General features: G+C 45.8%; 1 pseudogene; it reads left to right on the top strand.

Annotated features, from left to right (window-relative positions):
* Positions 1-8,931: 8,931 nt before the first annotated feature.
* Positions 8,932-9,110, top strand: LOC139276640 (U2 spliceosomal RNA; annotated as a pseudogene).
* Positions 9,111-22,822: the final 13,712 nt, after the last annotated feature.

Genomic DNA, 22,822 nt, shown 5'->3' with positions numbered 1-22,822 from the left:
CAACAGGTTAATTCCCAACACTACAAATGTAGATGAATGCTACCAATGCAATTGCCTTTCCTTTATTAGCTGGACAATTTTATAATAGCCTTTTAATGAAACTGGCAATAACAACCAGAAAGATGCTGCTTCTGTTTACCCTGGTCTGAAACTCTACAAAACCAGTAATGTGAGTCAGCATGGGATCCCAACACAGATCAAATCCAAATGGTTCTCATGGGAATAAGTTGCCATGGCTCCCTTGTATACTCCTGTGACAGTCAGTTGACGTGGCCAGTCAGTTGGTGAAACCAGATAACATGTCATTAAGGCGTGGTGTTACATATGCAGAGCTTTAGCCTGGGGGATATGGGACTGGGTTGCTATAGTTTAATTTGGTTTTCAGATCCACAAAAGATTTACTCCTCTCTTCATAATAAAAGTCCTTGTGTGACTGGGAGGTTTCATTACCTCCTATCTTATCCCAAGTAGATCCGCCAGGATTACCAGAAACAGGATACCAATAATCATGAGCAGCCAACATTCATTCAGAAAGGAAAACTTTTGCCTGACCAAACTTTTTTGAGGAAATAACATCCCAAGCCTTATGAAGTGGCGTACCTTGATATAAATAAAAGTATTTGACAAAGTTCCACACAAACGTCTACTAGGCAAGTTCAAGGTGCTGAGATTTAATGCAAATCAATAGATAAGTAATTAAAAAGCACAATTAAATAAATCTGAAATAAAAATCTAGTATCGTTAATGGTGACCATGAAGCTATTTGCTTGTTTTAAAAACTCAACTGATACAATGTTCTTTCTAGAAGGAAAGCTGCCATCCTTACCCGGTCTGGCCTATCTGTGAATTCATACCCATAGCAACATGGATGAGGATTTCAGCAGCAGATAAGGTGAAGCAGGGACAGTTTTGGGAATTGTCTCTGAGTCAGAAAGTTGTGGGTTTAAGTCCCACTCCAAGTACTTGAGCACATAAATCTAGGCTGACACTCCAGTGCAGTGCTGAGGGAGTGCTGCACTGCCGGAGGTGCCGTCTTTCAGATGAGACGTTAAACTGAGGTCCAGTCTGCTCTCTCAAATGGACATAAAATATCCCATAGCACTATTCCAAAGAAGAGCAGGGGAGTTATCCCCAATGTCCTGGCCAATATTTATCCCTCAATCAACCTAACTTAAACAGATTATCTGGTCATTATTAAATTGCTGTTTGTGGGAGCTTGCTGTGTGCAAATTGGCTGCTGCGTTTCTGCACTGTGACTGCACTCCAAAAAGTACTTCATTGGCTGTAAAGCACTTTGAGATGTCTGGTGGTCATGAAAGGCGCTATATAAATCCAAGTCTTTCTTTCTTTTCTTTATATCTTCTCTTAAGCGGTTCCTCGTATCGAGGATGACTTGCTTCCATGCCAAAAAGGGATGAGTTCACAGGTGTTTCAATGAAGGACCTAATATTCCAGGTCCTGAACTATATATTGAAGGGTGGAAGATGCCTGTGTGTGGATATTTTAACGTGGGGTGGCCGTTGCACACCAGCCACCACACGGGCTTGACAGAGCTAGGTCTTGATCCAGTGGCAAGGGTTAACCAAGACGACTGGAGACCAGTTCTATTGCACTGAGCTAGTGCGCTTACATATTGCAGCGTGGGCTGGCCCATGCTGCCCCTGGGCCCTCGCCTTTTCTGGGCCCCGAATTCACACCTCTCCTGGGCCCCGATCACGTCGCGCTGCAATCTCTCGCTGCCCCTTTACCCTGACCTCGCCACTCCTACTGTACCTGCCCACGCTTCAATCAGCAACCTGGGTTATGGTGATGTCCAATCCAGTCGCCCTCTTCACAGCCGTCACCCTCCCGGACCGGCTCGCGCTGCACTTTGTCGTGGCTGTCACCACGCCACTCCTTTGAAAGCCCCGATCTGCCGCTGATGGTTCCTTGCAGGTCGGGGCCATGCTGGATGCTAAGCTTTTGAAGCATTTGTGGCTTGAAAACCAGCTTCCTGCATACTGTTCTTCAAGCAATGCTTGCAATCCCAACCTGTCCTCACTGGGTGAAACTGAGCAGGAGGCAGCCAGGATACGTTCATTGTAGGTCTTGACAGTCCATTTCTAGCTGCAGTGCATTTTGTCAGCAATCTTCAGAAGCAGATGCACAAATAAGTGTTGAAGTTCCAAACTGATAAATATGTTAGCACAGTATTATATAAATATTCTTTATATATTAGAGTAGTCATCACAGATTTCAAAAGGAAAGGTCATGCTTGGCCAACCTAATTTAATAATTTGCAGAAGTAAGATAAGAATAGACAAGAGTAATGTAATAGAGGAAATATTTCTGGATTTTCAAAAGGCCTTCAATAAGGTACCACGTAGTAGACTCATGACTAAGGTCAGAGCATGTGGAGTCAGGGCAAGTAACAGAGTAGATATCAGACTGGCTACAAAACAGAAAACAGATATTATGGGTCAAGGGTAGCTTCTCTGACTGGCAAAAGGTGAGAAGTGGTGTTCCACAGGGATTGGTGCTGTTCACAATTTACATTAACGATTTGGACTCGGAATTTGGTAACACAATTTCTAAATTTGCGGACAACATCAAATTGAGGGTACAGTTAAAACAAAGGGAGAATGCAGCAAAATACAGGAAGGCATTAAAAAACTCGCAGAATGGACATGTAATTGGCAAATTAATTTCACTATAGATAAATGTGAGGTTGTGTATTTTGGTAGGAAGCACAAAGAGGCCACGTACTGCTTTGACAGAATCTAATAGGTGTAGATGAGCAAAGGAATCGAGAGGTACACATTCACAAATCACTAAAAGTAGCAACACAGGATAATAAGGCCATAAAAGAAGAAAACCATGCATCGGGGTTCATTTCTAGAGGGATAAAATTGGAAAGCAGAGAACCCATGTTAATCTTATCTCCATATTACAAAAATGATATAGAGGCACCGGAGAAGGTGCAACAATGGCTCACAGCGATGATACCAGAACTGAGAGAAGATACTTATCAGGAAAAGGCTGAACACAGGGTCTCTTTTCTCTGGTAAAGGGAGGGCTGAGGGTTCACCTGATAGAATTATTTAAGATAATGAAAGGGTTTGAAAGGGTAAAAGTAGAGAAAATGCTTCCGCTTGTGGGGGGAGTGCAAAACTTGAGGTCATAAATATAAGATAGCCACGAATAAATCCAATAGGGAATTCAGGAGCAACTTCCAAAGAGTGGTGAGAATGTGGAACTCGCTACCACAAGGAGTAGTTAAGGCAAATAGCATCATTGCATTTAAGGGGAAGCTAGATGAGGACATGATTGAGAAAGGAATCGAAGGATTTGCTGCTAGGGTTAGCTGAAGAGAGGTGGGAGGAGACACGTGTGAAGCATAAATGCCAGCCTAGACCAGTTGGACCGAATGGCCTGTTTCTGTACTGTGGACTCAATGTAACCATACCACCAGAGTGCTCTTCGGTAAATGTCATGTTGAGAATATATACACCTCAATATCGGTGTGAAAGCCACTGATTTTTCTCCATTGTAAAATAAAAGATTTTTAATTATAAATGTTAAACTTTTTTTTACTAAATATTAGCAAGTTTTTTCTCTTACTGTTTGTAATCTGTTTGTTCATAATGTTTACTATTTAACCCTGACCTGACCTTTTGACCCCATATCCTCGCCATAACAAAGACCACCTACTTCCACCTTCGTAATGGCCCAGAAATCGTGGGCTCCCCGTGTAGTGTATGCAGGCACTTTTGGTAATGACTCCTCGTGGCAGGGTATTGTACTTAAACTGTAGACTGTAGTCCTTTATTTGCAGCTCTTCGACTGAGGACACCAAGCTGTGAGCTCCCTTTTATACTGGGTTACCTGCAGTGTATAGGCAACCCTTAGGTCTCCAGCAGCAGCACCCTCTGGTGTACAGTAAGGTATGTACAGTGTAAGGTACATTCAGTGTTACAAACATCATATAACAATACAAGCAAGCATACATAACAACACTCTCCCCTAAGCATTTTTCAAGTCCTTATTGTAATGACCTGGGGAGGTGATCAGTAGTGGGCTATGGGAGGTTGCGGTGAGGGTTGTGTGGGGGCCAGGTGTGCTCCCTGTGCTTGAGGCTGGCCTCATACATTTCCCCCCCCCGCCATCACACACAGACCATGTGGGCGCCACTGTTGTGGGATCTCTCAGTGGGGTAGCCATTGCAGCAGTGGGTAGGGTGCATACTCTGTGATGTAGATAGTTGTGGGGTGGTGGGCAGGGCCACAGGACTGTGTGGGCTCCTTGTCCTCCAATTGGGATGAGAGTCTGGTCATCCCAGGATTTGCCAGGAAAGCTGGAGGGTATTGGCCTCTCGCTCCTGGTATTGGCCCTCGTGTACAGAGGGTGTAGGGCTGGTCCGGGGCAGTGGTGGTGGCTGTGCTGCCCATTGACCACTATCCCTGTAGTGGGTCTGCTCCCACTGGGTGTGTGTGTGTCCTTCCTGGGGCCTCACACTAGTTCCAAAAGTCCAGGCTACATGGTCTGGTAGCCAGCTGGACCTGGGGGTCTCCCATGGGGGGATTCCTCTGGCATTTGCATGGTCCTTGTAGAACCCAGTGTCCTTTAACAGTGTTCTACCTGTATACATGACACCACGGCTCTGGTCATATATAGTTGAGTCTATATTATTGACTGCCTTTACATTGTTAACAACAGCATTTATATCACTTTTTGGTATCATGGTCTCACCAGACATGGCATTTCAAACTCTCTGCCATAATCATCACACATAACAAGCTTGTTCTTAACCTTACTTACACAAGCATTCATTTCATTTTTCACATTAGTTACACGAGCATCACAATTCATGGCTACATTATCATACTTGCATCCTTTTACTGCATTTTTAGCTTCAAAGTCCCTGTCACCTTCATGTTGAAAATGCCCCTTTAAATTTTTTTGGTTACCGGTCTCCTTTAAGGGAGCCTTCAAATCCGATTGGCCGTTCGATGTCACATGTCGCTCCTCTAATGCTGCCCTTCGTGGCCGCGGCCATTTTGATTTTAGGTTCTTCTCCTCGTGGTGTGGCAGCCATCTACTGGCTCTCCACCAGGTAAGCTGTGGTGGTCTTTTCTTCCTCAGGTTCGGCCATGAACGTCGGGAATTCACTTCTTTCGATGATGTTCGCCTCTTGGAGTCCTGCCCCGGCCTGGAAGGTGGAGTTTGGGTTTTCGGTTCTGGAGATTTTGCCGTGGTGTGGTCCTAGAGATTTTGCCACACAGTCGAGCTGGACAGTGGGATCTCTCGATGCAGTGATGCATCCATGTTTGATGTCGATTGCTGGAGCCCAGAGGCCATCGCCACTTCGACTGATTTGGACCGGGTTCATCCAATTCCTTCCCAGCAGCGTGGGACCATCTCCGGCAACGATCCACAGGGGGAGTTTGTTCAACATGCCGCCCTGGGAGATCTGGATGTCCACGCTGCCAACGCTTTGGATTTTACCTTTGGTGTAGATGAGCAGCTGTGCCTGGACAGGAGACAGTTTTGGTCGAGTGGCGGGATTCATCCAAATTTTTTCAAAGGTCGTTTGGCTCATCACAGACTGGCTCGCCCCTGTGTCGATCTCCATGGAAACTGGGACCCTGTCGATGTCTACTTCCATCGCCCACAGAGAACTTTCAGAGGAGCAGATATAAACTCCATACTCTTCTTCCAGGGGTTGAGCAGCTTCATCTTCATCTGTGTCGGAGCCCCGGTGATCATTTTCTGAAGGTGCCCTTTTTCTTTGCAGCCTTTGCATGTATAGTCTTTGTAGCAGCACTGGTGAACCCTGTGGTTTCCTCCACAGTGTCAGCACGGGGCCATCCGGTTTGCCCCATGTGGCGGACTCAGGGTTGCGGGACTCGGGGCAGCATTTCTGCCTTTAGAAGTAGCCATGCGGTGCACTGCGTTCGCCGGTTTAGAGTCCTGGGTCAGTATTCGCCTGGAGTCGCTGACCGAAACCATGTAGGCCTGGCTCACTTGAATTGCTTTCTGCAGGGTGACTGTGATGTCAGCCGAGAGCAATTTGTGTGGGAGGCCCTCGTGGCCAATTCCGATGACAAATATGTCCCTTAGTGCTTCATTAAGGTCGTCTCCAAAATCACACGGTGCAGCTGTCTTCTTAAATGTGCAGCATACTTAGTAATTTCTTGGCCTTCGGGTCGCCGGTAAGTGTAGACTCGGTGCCTGGCTGTGAGGATGCTTTCTTTTGGTTTTAGTTGCTCCTGTATTAGTGTTACAAGTTCCTTATAGCTCCTGGTGGTTGTCTTCTCTGGGGCTAGCAAGAGCCTGACGAGACAATGGATGGTGGGCCCACAACTGCTAAGCAGGATAGCCCTGCGCTTTTTTGGCTATTTAGTCGGTGTGTCCCCATCCAAGTCGTTGGTTATGAAGAGATGTTCCAATCTTTCTACAAAAGCATCCCAATCTTCCCCATCGATAAATTGCTGAAAGTTGCTGAGATTCGACATGCTGAGCATGTAGTTCGTGACCTCGTCGCCAGTTGTAGTGTATGCAGGCACCTTTGGTAATGACTCCACGAGGCAGGGTATGGTACTTAAACTGTGTAGATTGTAGTCCTTTATTTGCAGCTCCTTGAGTGAGGACACCAAGCTGTAAGCTCCCTTTTATACTGGATTACCCGCAGTGTGTAGGTAACCCTTAGGTCTCCAGCAGCAGCACCCTCTGGTGTACAGGTAAGGTGTGTACAGTGTAAAGGTACATTCAGTGTTACAGACATCATATAACAATACAAGCAAGCAAAAATAACACCCCGGGTTCATACGAAGCTTCTACGGTCCCGGGAAGGTATCAGAAAAGCCGGTTTTCAGCACGCAATGCACATGAGCTGAAAACCAGCCTTTCCAATCTGTCAAGTTTCTGGCTTGACAAATCCTCCGTACCTCAGGAGCGAGGACATTTGCCAGGGCAAGATTGTTCATATCTTGCCCAGCAAATGTCCTCAAAACTCTTGCGCCTGATAAAAGCAGACGCATAGCCTACTTTTAAGAGTTTAAAAACATACAAAAATATAATTAAATTAAATTTTAAAAAACACATTATTTCTTAAAACCCCGCGCACTACATTACATTTATTTTTAACCATAATTAAAACTTTTTTCTTTAATCGGCAAATTTTTTTTCTTTAAAAAACATTTCTATCAACTTTAATTTCTATAGTGTAGTTATGTGAAGTATTTTTTTTATGTTTTATGTAGTGTTTGGGTGTTTGGTGGTGTTTCTCATTCACAGTAATAGGAGTTTTGGACTTACGAAACTCCTATTGCTATGATTGATAAAATACTTTACCGTGTTTGGGTGTCCAGGCCCACGTGACTCCTAAGGACGTCCCTACGTGAACACGCTCTGTTGCACAAGAAGAGGAGGCCTCGAGTCCGGGATCTCTGGCGGGAATTCGACCAAAAGGTAAGTGCGAATCATTTCTCTTATTTTTAGTCGAACGCCTGCAGGAAGAAGAAACAGGGATTTCTGGACCAATATTGCCTGTTTCCCTCTCTGCCACAGCTCATCTGTTGCTGAAACCCTTACTCATTCTTTTGTTACCTCTAGACTTAACTATTCCAATGTTCTTCTGGCTGGCCTCCCATCCTCTATAAACTTTAGTTCAGCGAAACCTCTACTGCTTGTGTCCTAACTTGCACCAAGTCCCATTCACTCATCACCGCTGTGCACAACGACCTACATTGGCTCTCGGTCCGGCAACGCCTTGATTTTAAAATTCTCAACCTTGTGTTCAAATCCCTCCATGTCCTCGCCCTTCCCTATCTCTGTAACCTCCTCCAGCCCTATAACCCTCCAAGAACTCTGTGTGCCTTCAACTCTGGCCTCTTGTGTATCGCCCACTTCCTTTGCCCAGCATTGGTGCCTTCAGCCATCTAGGTCCTAATCTCATAAATTCCATCCCTTATTCTCTCTAGCTCTCTCTCCTTTAAGACGCTCCTTAGAACCTACCTCTTTGACCAAACTGTTGGTCACCTGTCCTACTATCTCAGTTTCTGGCTCAGTGTCAATTTTTGTCTGATTGCACTCCTGTGAAGTGTCTTGGGACGTTTTACTATGTTAAAGGTGCTATATAAATACAAGTTGTTGTCATTTTGCTTTTTGAAATAGGTCCAACAGCAGAGATCCATGCAGAGATAAAAAAATACAGAAAGATTTGCCTTTATATGGTGCATTTCATTATTTTTTCAGGATATCCTAAACCACTTCACACCCAATGAAGTACTTACGAATTGTAATCATTGATATAATGTTGGAAATAAATATATTTTTCTCAAATCCATTTGTTGAAACGAGAAAGCTTCTTGTTCGATGCGGCTTTAACCAGTTCTTCTGGCAACACAAGTTGCTCATTCCATTGCCCTAAATCATAGGATACAAAAATAGAGCCATGATTCAAACACTAATTCAACATGGACTTGTCGGATCAAATGGCCTGTTTCTGTGGTACGAAGATTAGAGGTCATTCAGAGGTCACAGGTCAACTCCTCGCCATTTCCGTCAGAGAAGAGCAAGTGGCACAAAAGCACTGGATTTTTTCCCCCTTATTTTCTCCCCCTCCCTCCTGAAGGCACTGAATCATGCCGGAGTATGGTTCCATGGGCATCACTTGCATATCTTACCCAAGTGGTATTCTACATGTGGGAACCAAAACAGTGAGTGTGGGCAGGTTATTCAATGATGGAGAGTAAGCCCATTCATGTCCTCACGCTACCACATCAGCAACAGCAACTTGCATTTAAATAGCACCTTTAATGTAGAAAAAGATCTCAAGGCGTTACATACTTACACTTTCTGGGGGTGCTGACTGGATAGCATTCAGAAGTGGGATCCATGGCTGATTATTCCTCACCCTAGACCATGGGTGCTGAGAGCAATTGTTATACCACAGCTTCTCGGCCTTTTGGCTAAAATCAAGTGTAGTATCTGTTCTTATCAGTTTAATATCCCCTATGGGGACATGATATTGAATTGATTTTTGGACAGGGAGCTGGATCAGGGGCTTGCCCCGTCCACTCCATGCACCGACCTGGTATTGCAATATTTCCAGGAACGGTGCAACTTCGCCTCTCGGCCTTTTGGCCTAAGATCAAACACATTGGCGCAAAGTGATCTTTGCCGTTAGAGTTGATCTGGAAAGAAATTGGATTTAAAAAAAAAAAAAATTGTTATACCACAGCACATAGAAGACCGAGCCTGTGACATTGCTGGCCTGAATGGCTCAATATTGCACCTGGGGCATTTCACCTGAGTCCTCGATAAGTGCAGTTTCTAATCTAGATCTATGTTACTTTTAAGATACTTGTAATTATTTAATAAGAATTCATCAACATCTAGGGGATTAGACTGAGTTAATAGCATTGATTACCACTGACAGTTTTATTTGCCTGATTTCACTGCATCAAAACAGTGAAAAAGAAAAAAGAAAGACTTGCATTTATATAGCGCCTTTCACGGCCACCAGATGTGGCCAGGAGTTTAGTCACTGTTGTAATGTGGGAAACGTGGCAGCTAGCTTGCACACAGCAAACTCCCACAAACAGCAATGTGATAATGACCAGATCATCTGTTTTTGTTATGTTGATTGAGGGATAAATATTGGCCAGGACACCAGAGATAACTCCCCTGCTCTTCTTCAAAATAATGGCCATGGGATCTTTTACGTCAGAGACAACAGATGGGGCCTTGGTTTAACATCTCATCCGAAAGATGGCACCTCCGACAGTGCAGCACTCCCTCAGCACTGCACTGCCTTGATTTATGTGCTTAAGTCCCTGGAGTGGACTCGAACCCACAACCTTCTGACTCACTGAGCCACAGCTGACAGCTCGGTCTCCATTTCAAAAGTAATTCATTGGCTGCAAAGTACTTTGGGACATCCTGAGGTCATGAAAGGCGCTCTACAAGTGCACGTTTTATCTTTCTTTCTCAGTTGCAATACAAACGGGATAGAATAAGGGCATTTCGTTAAATAATGGATATTTAAACTTTAGCTCCTTGACAAACTAGAACTCCCATTTGAACACACAGTGGAAATCTGCCTGTAGAAGAGCTGAAAGGGTTAAACAGGTTGTACAAAAAAATACCTGAGTTGTTTCAAACAAAGAAGGTCTGGAAAAACTAGTTTGAAAAACACTTAGACTGCAAACATTGTTAATGTGCTGTGAAGCAATTGTTTCCAGAGCCCTAAAGGGGCTTCGCAAAAGAATTTCTTAAGATTCACACGTTCCCTCCCCCCAGCAGGTCTTTGTGCCTCACAGCCTAAGACAGAGATGTGATATTATGGAAGCGCAATTTAGTCCAGGACATGGTGTACGTGTTAAAACACCACAATCAAATCATTTTCAGTGAAGTAGCACAAAATGTTCCAGATGCTCTATGACCGTATCATATGATTATGTTCTCCATATCTCTTGTCACACGCTGTTAGTTTGCCCTTATAGACTGCAACCCCTCACCTTATCACAATTCAGTGTTATAACTTACTTGTTGATGTGTGGTTTCATTTCCATAATACCAACCATGGAAAACAGAAATCCATTCATGCTAAGCCATTAACTTGGCTACTGCACCCAACCCAGAGCATTCCTACTTAGTGTCACTGACTAAACATCACTCAGAGCAACAACATGACTGCCACAAAAAGCAAAACAGCAGATGCTAGTAATCAGAAACAAAAACAGCAAATGCTGGAAGCACTCTGCAGGGGCCACACTTTCTTCGGCAGCATCTGTGGAGACAACAGAAAATGCAACAGTCGTTTGTTTGCCTCTGAATGAGAAGTTTGTGGGTTCAAGTCCCACTCCAGAGACTGCAGCACAAAATCTAGACTGACACTCCAGTGCAGTACTGAGTGCTGCACTGTCGGAGGTGCCGTCTTTCAGGTGAGACTTTAAACTGAGGCCCCATCTGTCCTCTCAGGTGGCCGTAAAAGATCCCATGGCGCTATTTCAAGGAAGAGCAGGGAGTTAACTCCTGACCAATATTTATTCCTCAATCAACATAACAAAAACAGATTATCTGCGCATTATCACATTGCTGTTTGTGGGAGCTTGCTGTGCACAAATTGGCTGCCACGTTTCTGACATTACAACAGTGACGACATTTCAATACTACTTCATTGGCTGTAAAGCACTTTGGGAAGTCCTGAGGTCATGAAAGGCGCTATATAAATGCAAGTTATTGTTTTAGAAAGAAGAACTTGAAAATAAGTCATCTAAAAAGCTGTCATTGGGCTCCCTAAAGTTTCAGTGAGCATTGCCAGAGTATAATTGAACTGTACAGATCTATCCTGATCAGTAGCAGTAAAATCCTCAATGCCCTGGGCTCATCATCATCATAGGCATTCCCTCGAATCAAGGATGACTTGCTTCCATGTCAAAAAGTTCACAGGCGTTTCAATGAAGGACCTAAAATTCCAGGTCCCGAACCAAATCTTGAAGGGTGGAAGATGCCTGTGCGTGGATTTTTTTAACGTTTGGTGGCCGTTGCACACCAGCCACCACACGGGCTTGGTCCAGCTAGGGTAGAGATAAAAACAGCCAGGATCGCTGCTGTTGATTGCACTCGCTTAACTGTGCATGTGTAGAGGGGATACTGGATGAAGGTAGGATCGGGTTTGACTTTGATGCCACCTGATACGTCCTTACTATACAGTATAAATGCACACGAGGCCCATGCTTGAGAGAAGGTCAGTCTGAGACCTGTCCTTTATTTCATAGCACTCAAGTGATGGAAGTGGGTGGAGCTTGCCCTTTTATATCTGAAGGTCCAGATTAGGAGTGTCTCCCACAAGTTCACCACCTAGTGGTCATTCTTCTCACAGTGTACAACTTAGGTCAGCTTATACATGGGTTACAATGCTGGTTGAATACATGACATCACCTCCCCCCCCAAAGTCTTATTGGGATCACAGGTTGAGTCTCTCTGGTGGTTTACGCTCTCTTGTAGAGCGCCTGAGTTGGGGCTCCGGTTGTTGGGCACTGGCTTGAGTGTCTGCTGTTTGCGGTGCCTCAGGCCTGTCCGGACTGCCCACAGTGACTGGAATCTCCTCCCTTTGGTTCCTGTGTTCGGTCACCTGTGGAGAAATGAACCCTACATCGTGTTCTTCCTCTGCTTCTTCTATGGGGTTGCTGAACCTCCTTTTTGTTTGATCCACATGTTTGCGGCAGATTTGTCCATTGGTAAGTTTAACTACCAGAATCCTATTTCCCTCTTTGGCAACCACAGTGCATGCGAGCCATTTGGGCCCTGCAGCGTAGTTGAGGACAAAAACAGGGTCATTTACATCAATACATCGTGCCCTCGCATTCTTGTCATGGTAGTCATATTGTGACTGGCGCCTGCTCTCGACAATTTCTTTCATGGTAGGGTGTATAAGGGATAACCGGGTTCTGAGCGTCCTTTTCATTAACAGCTCTGCGGGTGGAACCCCTGTGAGCGAGTGTGGTCGGGATCTGTAGGCCAACAGAAGGCGTGATAAGCGGCATTGTAGGGAACCCCCTTGGATTCTGAGCATTCCCTGTTTGATTATCTGCACTGCTCGTTCTGCCAAGTCGTTTGAGGCCGGCTTGAATGGTGCCGTTCTGACATGGTTAATTCCATTGCCTGCCATGAAGTCCTGGAATTCAGTGCTTGTGAAGCACGGGCCATTGTCGCTGACCAAGATGTCCGGTAGACCATGGGCGGCGAACATTGCCCGTAAACTTTCTACCGTGGCAGAGGATGTGCTTGAATTTAAAATGTCACACTCGATCCATTTGGAGTAGGCATCTACTACAACCAAAAACATTTTTCCCATGAAAGGACCTGCGTAGTCCACATGGATGCGTGACCAAGGCTTGGCGGGCCATGGCCAGGGGCTAAGGGGGGCTTCCCTGGGCGCATTGCCAAGCTGGGCACACGTGTTGCACCTGCGAACACAAAGTTCCAGATCTGCGTCTATCCCTGGTCACCAAACATGTGACCTGGCAATTGCCTTCATCATGACAATGCCCGGGTGCTCATTGTGGAGTTCTCTGATGCCCATCTGGGGCATGACTACGAGGTTTGTCCACAGTAGGCAATCGGCCTGAATCGAGAGTTTGTTCCTGCGACTGTGAAATGGTTTAAATTCCTCAGGGCATGTCCTGTACGTGGCTGCCCAGTCCCCATTCAGGACACATTTCTTGACTAGAGACAATAGCGGGTCTCTATTTGTCCAGACTTTAATCTGACGGGCTGTCACGGGTGAGCCTTCGCTTCTGAAAACTTCAACAGCCATGACCATCTCAGCAGCATGCTCGGTAGCCCCCTCAGTGGTGGTTAGTGGGAGCCTGCTGAGTGCATCGGCGCAGTTTTCGGTGCCCGGTCTGTGCCGAATTGTGTAGTCATAGGCGGCTAACGTGAGTGCCCACCTCTGTATGCGGGCCGATGCATTTGCATTTATGGCCTTGTTGTCGGCCAAAAGGGACGTTAGGGGTTTTCTGTCTCCAGTTCAAATTTCCTGCCAAACAGGTACCGGTGCATTTTCTTTACCGCATATACACATGCGAGCGCCTCCTTTTCTACCATCCCTTAGCCTCTTTCTGCCTTGGACAGACTTCTGGAGGCATAAGCTACCGTCTGTAACTGACCCTTGGCATTGACATGCTGCAACACACACCCGACACCATAGAACGACGCATCGCACGTTAACACAAGTTTCTTACATGGGTCATATAGAGTTAACAGGTTGTTGGAAAATAACAAACTGCGTGCTCTATTAAAAGCCCTTTCCTGGCTGTCCCCCCAGACCCATTCACAACCTTTGCGTAGGAGCACATGTAGCGGCTCTAGCAGCGTGCTCAATTTGGGAAGAAAGTTACCAAAATAGTTCAGGAGCCCCAGGAATGAACGCATCTCCATCGTGTTATGGGGTCTAGGTGCTCTCTGGATCGTTTCCGTCTTGGACGCAGTAGGGCTGATCCCGTCTGCTGCTACCCTCATCCCCAGGAATTCTACCTCTGGAGCTAGGAAGACGCACTTCGCCTTTTTCAGTCGCAGCCCTACCCGGTCCAGTCTGCGTAGCACCTCCTCCAGGTTGTGGAGGTGTTCTTCAGTATCGTAACCCGTGATGAGGATATCGTCCTGAAAAACCACCATCCCTGGAATCGACTTGAGGAGACTTTCCATATTTCGTTGGAAGATCGCAGCGGCCGAGCGAATCCCAAACACACATCTGTTATACTCAAACAACCCCTTGTGTGTCGTGATGGTGGTCAGCTTCTTCGACTCACTCACCAGCTCCTAGGTCATGTCAGCCGAGGTCAGGTCCAATTTTGGGAAAAGTTTGCCACCGGATAGCGTCGCAAAGAGGTCCTTCGCTCTCGGTAGCGGGTTCTGGTCTTGGAGTGACACCCGATTGATGGTGGCCTTGTAATCGCCACATATACTGACGGACCCATCCGCCTTGAGCACCGGCACAATCGGGCTCACCCAGTCACTGAATTCGACTGGCGAGATGATGCCTTCCCTCAGTAGGCAGTCCAATTCGCCTTCTATCTTTTCCCGCATCACGTACGGCACCGCTCTGGCCTTGTGGTGTACTGGCCTGGCGTCCGGGTTTATGTGAATCACTACTTTGGCCCCCATGAAAGTGCCAATGCGGGTTGAAATAATGAGTCAAATTTGTCAAGGATCTGTGAGCATGATACTCGCTCCACAGAGGAAATTGCATTGACATCACCACATTTCCAGTTCATGACAGCAAGCCAACTACTCCCCAGCAGTGCAGGACTGTCCCCCAGGACAACCCAGAGTGGCAACCTGTTCTCCGAATCTTTGTGGGTCACGACTACCGTGGCGCTGCCTAGCACCGGAATGATCTCCTTTGTGTATGACTGTAGCTGTGCGTCAATCGGCGATAATTTTGGCCTCCTGGCCTTGGACGCCCACAACTTTTTGAACTGTTTGATACCCATCAGGCACTGGCTGGCCCCCGTGTCTAACTCCATTGATACTGGGATGCTATTGAGGAGCACTTTCATCATTATCGGTGGCGTCCTGGTGTATGAACTGTATACGTGCTCCACATGAACTCGCTGAACTTCAGCTTCCAGGGATTTCCCCCAGCGTTCATTTCTGCAATTTCTGCAGGCATTTTGCTCATCTCTGCAAACTCCGGCTGAGTGTGTGCCTCCACGCCTCCAACATGAGCTGTTGTTGGAAACAAAAGGTCCCTTGCCAGTCGATCGTCCCTAACTGCCCCTGTCCTTGAGTGCGCCATTAACAGATGTTGATGGTCCCATTACTGGCCGCATTGTCCCTTGCAATGGTGTGAATCGCCGTTCAGCTTGCCATTGTCTCTGTCAAACTCCCCCTCTGGGTTCGACTACATGTTGGAGCATGCCCGACTGCCCTTGTCTGCCTGGAGAACTGTGTGCTGCTTTAACAATGTTAAATCTCTGTCCCAACCATTCCTTAACACAGTACCGCTCGTCTGTTCTGCTCGTGGCCATGCTCACGTGGTTTAAATCCCAGTTTCTCGGCATCATTGATACGTCCTTACTATACAGTATAAATGCACACGAGGCCCATGCTTGAGAGAAGGTCAGTCTGTGACCTGTCCATTATTCCATAGCACTCAAGTGATGGAAGTGGGTGGAGCTTGCCCTTTTATATCTGAAGGTCCAGGTTCGGAGTGTCTCCCACAAGTTCACCACCTAGTGGTCATTCTTCTCACAGTGTACAACTTAGGTCAGATTATACATAGGTTACAATGCTGGTTGAATACATGACACCACCCATAGTCAAATAACCCACCAATATTCAGTGTCTTGGCTCATGTTTAAAGAATAGTAGCTTGGATATTCATGGGATCAAGGGATATGGGGATAGTAAAGTTGAGGTAGAAGATCAGCCATGATCTTATTGACTGGAGGAGCAGACTCCAGGGGCTGAATGGCCCACACCTGCTCCTATTTCTTATATTCTTGGGTAGAGTCTGGGGGTTCGTGACACCTATTAAATAATACCTCGGCAATAGCCAATGGGTTATCAGAGAAAGTTTTTTTCATTCACGGGATGTGGATGTCACTGGCAAGGCCAGTATTTATTGCCCATCCCTAATTGCCCTTGACAAGGTGGTGGTGAGTCGCCTTCTTGAATACAACCGAGTGGTTTTCTAGGCTATTTCAGAGGGCAGCTAAGAGTCAACCACATTGCTGTGGGTCTGGAGTCACACATAGGCCAGACATTAGTGAACCAGATGGGTTTTTACGACAATCCAGTCGATCATAGTGACCATTAGTATTGCCAGCATTTTAATCCAAATTTATTTAAATTCCCCAGCTGCCGTAGTTTGAACTCATGTCTCCAGATCGTTAGTCCAGGCCTCTGGATTACTAGTCCAGTACCATAACCACTATGCTACCATAGCGCTACTGTATCTTGCAAATAAGAAAATGATGGGCCAGAAATTGTGGCCTCACCAGGTGCGTACGAAGTGTACACGCACCCAGCGAGGCCTCGTTAAAGCCGGTTCTCGGGGTGCAATGTGCATGCGCCGGTAAACCAGCTTTTCCGATCTGTCAAAATTTCTCGACACAGATCCAACACATCCCCGGGAGAGTTGCCCAACTCCTGCCCAGCGAATGTCCTTCAAATTTTTACACCTGATAAAAGCAGGTGTATAGTCTACTTTTACCAGCGTAACACTTTTAAAATAGATAGGGCTAGAATTTCCGAACAACCTGCCAGCGCCCGATTGCCGCCCAAAAGGCCGCTAGGATTCCCAAGATTATCGCCGGCGAAAACTGCCCCCAAAAAAGAAAAAAACCCGCCCAGCGAAAAATTGGGCATTGCACCCCGATTCTCGGCGAAAACGTGGAATTTTGGCTTGATTGGGCGGTTCATAAAGAAAATGGGCGATAATTAATGAATTTACTAAAAACTTACCCCGAGGCTTGGAGGAGAAAAACACTAAAAATATTTTTTTATAAAACATAACATTAAAAATCATAAAAACATTCTCAGGACCCTTTTAACTTAAATCACTACAAGAGAATTTTAAAATAATGAGTAAGAAACCAATTACTTACCTTTTATTGCAGGGCTGCTCACTTATCGCCCAGCTCCAAGGGCCTTTTTTTTATACTTACCTACAGGTCACCGCTGAGCCAAGTATCGCGTCAGGGCGATCTGAGGACATAGAAACATAGAAAATAGGTGCAGGAGTAGGCCATTCGGCCCTTCGAGCCTGCACTGCCATTCAATGAGTTCATGGCTGAACATGTAACTTCAGTACCCCCTTCCTGCTTTCTCGCCATACCCCTTGATCCCCCTAGTAGTAAGGACTACATCTAACTCCTTTTTGAATATATTTAGTGAATTGGCGTCAACAACTTTCTGTGGTAGAGAATTCCACAGGTTCACCACTCTCTGGGTGAAGAAGTTTCTCCTCATTTTGGTCCTAAATGGCTTATCCCTTATCCTTAGACTGTGACCCCTGGTTCTGGTCTTCCCCAACATTGGCAACATTCTTCCTGCATCTAACCTGTCTAAACCCGTCAGAATTTTAAATGTTTCTATGAGATCCCCTCTCATTCTTCTGAACTCCAGTGAATACAAGCCCAGTTGATCCAGTCTTTCTTGATATGTCAATCCTGCCATTCCGGGAATCAGTCTGGTGAACCTTCGCTGCACTCCCTCAATAGCAAGAATGTCCTTCCTCAAGTTAGGAGACCAAAACTGTACACAATACTCCAGGTGTGGCCTCACCAAGGCTCTGTACAACTGTAGCAACACCTCCCTGCCCCTGTACTCAAATCCCCTCGCTATGAAGGCCAACATGCCATTTGCTTTCTTAACCGCATGCTGTACTTGCATGCCTGATGTACCATGACACCCAGGTCTCGTTGCACCTCCCCTTTTCCTAATCTGTCACCATTCAGATAATAGTCTGTCTCTCTGTTTTTATAATCAAAGTGGATAACCTCACATTTATCCACATTATACTTCATCTGCCATGCATTTGCCCACTCACCTAACCTATCCAAGTCACTCTGCAGCCTCATAGCATCCTCCTCGCAGCTCACACTGCCACCCAACTTAGTGTCATCCGCAAATTTGGAGATACTACATTTAATCCCCTCGTCTAAATCTTTAATGTACAATGTAAACAGCTGGGACCCCAGCACAGAACCTTGCGGTACCTCACTAGTCACTGCCTGCCATTCTGAAAAGTCCCCATTTACTCCTACTCTTTGCTTCCTGTCTGACAACCAGTTCTCAATCCACGTCAGCACACTACCCCCAATCCCATGTGCTTTAACTTTGCACATTAATCTCTTGTGTGGGACCTTGTCGAAAGCCTTCTGAAAGTCTAAATATACCACATCAACTGGTTCTCCCTTGTCCACTCTACTGGAAACATCCTCAAAAAATTCCAGAAGATTTGTCAAGCATGATTTCCCTTTCACAAATCCATGCTGACTTGGACCTATCATGTCACCTCTTTCCAAATGCGCTGCTATGACATCCTTAATAATTGATTCCATCATTTTACCCACTATTGATGTCAGGCTGACATAATTCCCTGTTTTCTCTCTCCCTCCTTTTTTAAAAAGTGGGGTTACATTGGCTACCCTCCACTCCATAGGAACTGATCCAGAGTCTATGGAATGTTGGAAAATGACTGTCAATGCATCTGCTATTTCCAAGGCCACCTCCTTAAGTACTCTGGGATGCAGTCCATCAGGCCCTGGGGATTTATCGGCCTTCAATCCCATCAATTTCCCCAACACAATTTCCCGACTAATAAGGATTTCCCTCAGTTCCGCCTTCTTACTAGACCCTCTGACCCCTTTTATATCCAGAAGGTTGTTTGTGTCTTCCTTAGTGAATACTGAACCAAAGTACTTGTTCAATTGGTCTGCCATTTCTTTGTTCCCCGTTATGACTTCCCCTGATTCTGACTGCAGGGGACCTACGTTTGTCTTTACTAACCTTTTTCTCTTTACATATCTACAGAAACTTTTGCCGTCCATCTTAATGTTCCCTGCAAGCTTCTTCTCGTACTCTATTTTCCCTGCCCTAATCGAACCCTTTGTCCTCCTCTGCTGAGTGCTAAATTTCTCCCAGTCTCCGGGTTCACTGCTATTTCTGGCCAATTTGGCTTCAATACTACCCCTGATTTCCCTTGATAGCCACGGTTGAGCCACCTTCCCTTTTTTAGGTGCACACCGGCGGTCTGCTCCTCAGCGGTACCTCGAAACCCCCAGTGTAACTCTGCTAGGAAATTTCTCACCGACCCGGTTCTCACCCAAAACAGCCAATACCGCCGAGAAACCGGGCAGTGAACCAGTGAAAATTCTAGCACAGAAAAATTAAATTGATCATTAATTTTTATAATAAACACCCTGTCCATTAAGGTAAGCTTATTTTTAACCTTATTAGAACACATTAAAAAAATTTCCCAAAATATTTTTTATTTCCTAAAACATTTAATTACATTTAATTTCAATTAATTTTTAAAATGTGAGGTGTTTTTTTTTAATTTATTATGCTGTGTTTATTGTTTTAGGAGGATTTTCTCATTGATAGTAATGGGAACTTGTAAAGACGGAGATCCCATTGTTATCAATGAGAATACTGCCCAGCGATTGGTGGTCCAGGCCCACGTGACTCCAGCATTTCCGTACGTATGAGGAAGACCTTTCCCCGTGCGTTGCACAGCGACTGAAGGCCTCAGACCGGAATCCTACGTTCCACCGTGACCACCAGGTACTTTCGTAGATTTTTTTCAGATCAGAGACATTCGTCCGAAAGAAGCCTCCGACCACAATTTCTGGGCCTATATTCCCCCTGCTACAGAATAAAAAAGATAGGAATCAAAATGGCAGACTGCAGCTGTTTTTAACAGAAAGGAAAGATAGTCTGCATTCTATTCTCAGGTAGTAATTAGGAAATAAATTTAGATGGGTATAGTTATTACCCAAGAAGTCAAGCTTTTGTCTCTTGTATTTTGAGTGAAGGGGCCTGTGATCTACCGATGCCTGTAACAAAAGATCAATTTATCTCATGTTATAATACCACGGGAGGTAAATCCAATTAAATGCTTTGCATTTCTTCCTGCTTTAATGATGCCACCCGAAACTTTACTGTGTATGTTTTGTTTTCTCCCCTTCCTTTCCCGAAGCACTGAGTCTTGCTGACGTAACATTCCAGGGATGTTGGGATCACTTTAAGACCTCTCCCCAAGAGGCCATTTTTCCACACATGGGGCCTGTTTGACAGTCAGCATCAGCATGTTATTTGATATGGCCTGTATGGCTCAGAGACGTGGACCTTGTACAGTAGACACCTCAAATCACTGGAGAAATACCACCAACGATGTCTCCGCAAGATCCTGCAAATCCCCTGGGAGGACAGACACAACATTAGCGTCCTCGATCAGGCCAACATCCCCAGCATCGAAGCACTGACCACACTTGACCAGCTTAGCTGGGCGGGCCACATTGATCGCATGCCTAAAACAAGACTCCCAAAGCTAGCACTCTACTCGGAACTCCTACATGGCAAGCGAGCCCAAGGTGGGCAGAGGAAACGTTGCAAGGACACCCTCAAAGCCTTCTTGATAAAATGCAACATTCCCATCGACACCTGGGAGTCCCTGGCCAAAGACCACCCAAAGTGGAAGAAGAGCATCCGGGAGGGCGCTGAGCAACTCATGCAGAAACCAAGCACAGACAGCGGAAGGAGCGTGCGGCAAACCAGTTCCTTCAACCACTGTCTGCACCACCTGGGAGTCCCGCGTTGGACTGTACAGTCACCTGAGAACTCACTTTTAGAGTGGAAGCAAGTCTTCCTCGATTTCGAGGGACTGCCTGTGATGATGATGATGATGTTATTTGATAGTGGAAAGTGAAAATGGTGAGCCCCGATCCTATCCTCACCAATGTCCTCACATGTCCAACAACTTTAGATCATAACCATTGCCTCCATTATCTCAGACAGCAGGTTAATGGCTCTGCTATAAGCATCTTGCATGGACCCAAATTTTGTTTCTTTACTTGTCTCATTACCATCCCTTTTGTCATTTAATCACTCCTACCTTCCACCTTATCAGAGACATATCTCATTGTTCTTTCCTCCCTCCTCCCTTTTCTCTGGCTCTGTACCTGCTTATAAGTGTGAAATCTCTCATTCAGAGCATAAGATCATAAGAAATAGGAGCAGGAGTAGGCCATTTGGCCCCTCGAGCCTGCTCCGCCATTCAATAAGATTATGGCTGATCAACTCCACTTCCTCGCCCGCTCCCCATAACCCTTGACTACCCTATCGTTCAAAAATCTGTCTATCTCCACCTTAAATCTATTCAATGACCCAGCCTCCACAGCTCTTTGGGGCAGAGAATTCCGAAGGTTCACATAGAAACATAGAAACATAGAAAATAGGTGCAGGAGTAAGCCATTCGGCCCTTCGAGCCTGCACTGCCATTCAATGAGTTCATGGCTGAACATGCAACCTCAGTACCCCATTCCTGCTTTCTCGCCATACCCCTTGATCCCCCTAGTAGTAAGGACTATATCTAACTCCTTTTTGAATATATTTAATGAATTGGCCTCAACAACTTTCTGTGGTAGAGAATTCCACAGGTTCACCACTCTCTGGGTGGAGAAGTTTCTCCTCATCTCAGTCCTAAATGGCTTACCCCTTATCCTTAGACTGTGACCCCTGGTTCTGGACTTCCCCAACATTGGGAACATTCTTCCTGCATCTAACCTGTCTAACCCCGTCAGAATTTTAAACGTTTCTTTGAGATCCCCTCTCATTCTTCTGAACTCCAGTGAATACAAGCCCAGTTGATCCAGTTTTTCTTGATATGTCAGTCCCGCCATCACGGGAATCAGTCTGGTGAACCTTCGCTGCACTCCCTCAATAGCAAGAATGTCCTTCCTCAAGTTAGGAGACCAAAACTGTACACAATACTCCAGGTGTGGCCTCACCAAGGCCCTGTACAACTGTAGTAACACCTCCCTGCCCCTGTACTCAAATCCCCTCGCTATGAAGGCCAACATGTCATTTGCTTTCTTAACCACCTGCTGTACCTGCATGCCAACCTTCAATAACTGATGTACCATGACACCCAGGTCTCGTTGCACCTTCCCTTTTCCTAATCTGTCACCATTCAGATAATAGTCTGTCTCACTGTTTTTACCACCAAAGTGGATAACCTCACATTCATCCAAATTATACTTCATCTGCCATGCATTTGCCCACTCACCTAACCTATCCTATTCACGACCCTCTGACAGAAGAAATTCCTCCTCATTTCCATTTTAAATGGGCGACCCCTTATTCTGAAACTACGGCTCCTAGTTCTAGATTCCCCCACGAGGGGAAACATCCTCTCTGCATCTATCCTGTCAAGCCATCTAACTTCATCCAGTTCTGAGGAAAGGTCCTCGACCTGAAACATTAACCCCATGTTTCGCCCTTCACAGATGCTGCCTGATCTGCTGATTATGTCCAGCATTTTCTGCATTTATTTTCCAGCAAGGATCTCTGTAGAGTTATCAGGAGCAATAACCCTGACTGGACTTTCCCCTACATAGCCCAGGGGAAGTGAGGCTGATAGTAGCTCTGAAAGGATATGGCCCAGGTTTGGCGTTTGGGTCCCGATTCTTTCCTGTTCTTTGTGGGAGAGAGTTTCACACTTCTACCAGCCTTTGCCTGAAAAAGAGTTTCCTAACTACTCTTCCGAATGACCTGGCTCTGATCTTAAGGTTATGTCCCCTTGCCCTAGACTCCTCCATCA

This window comes from Pristiophorus japonicus, chromosome 11, assembly GCF_044704955.1.
Source record: "Pristiophorus japonicus isolate sPriJap1 chromosome 11, sPriJap1.hap1, whole genome shotgun sequence".
Classification (NCBI taxonomy): domain Eukaryota; kingdom Metazoa; phylum Chordata; class Chondrichthyes; family Pristiophoridae; genus Pristiophorus; species Pristiophorus japonicus.
The sequence above is the reverse complement of the archived record's forward strand: the minus strand, read 5'-3'. Positions and strand labels throughout refer to the sequence as shown.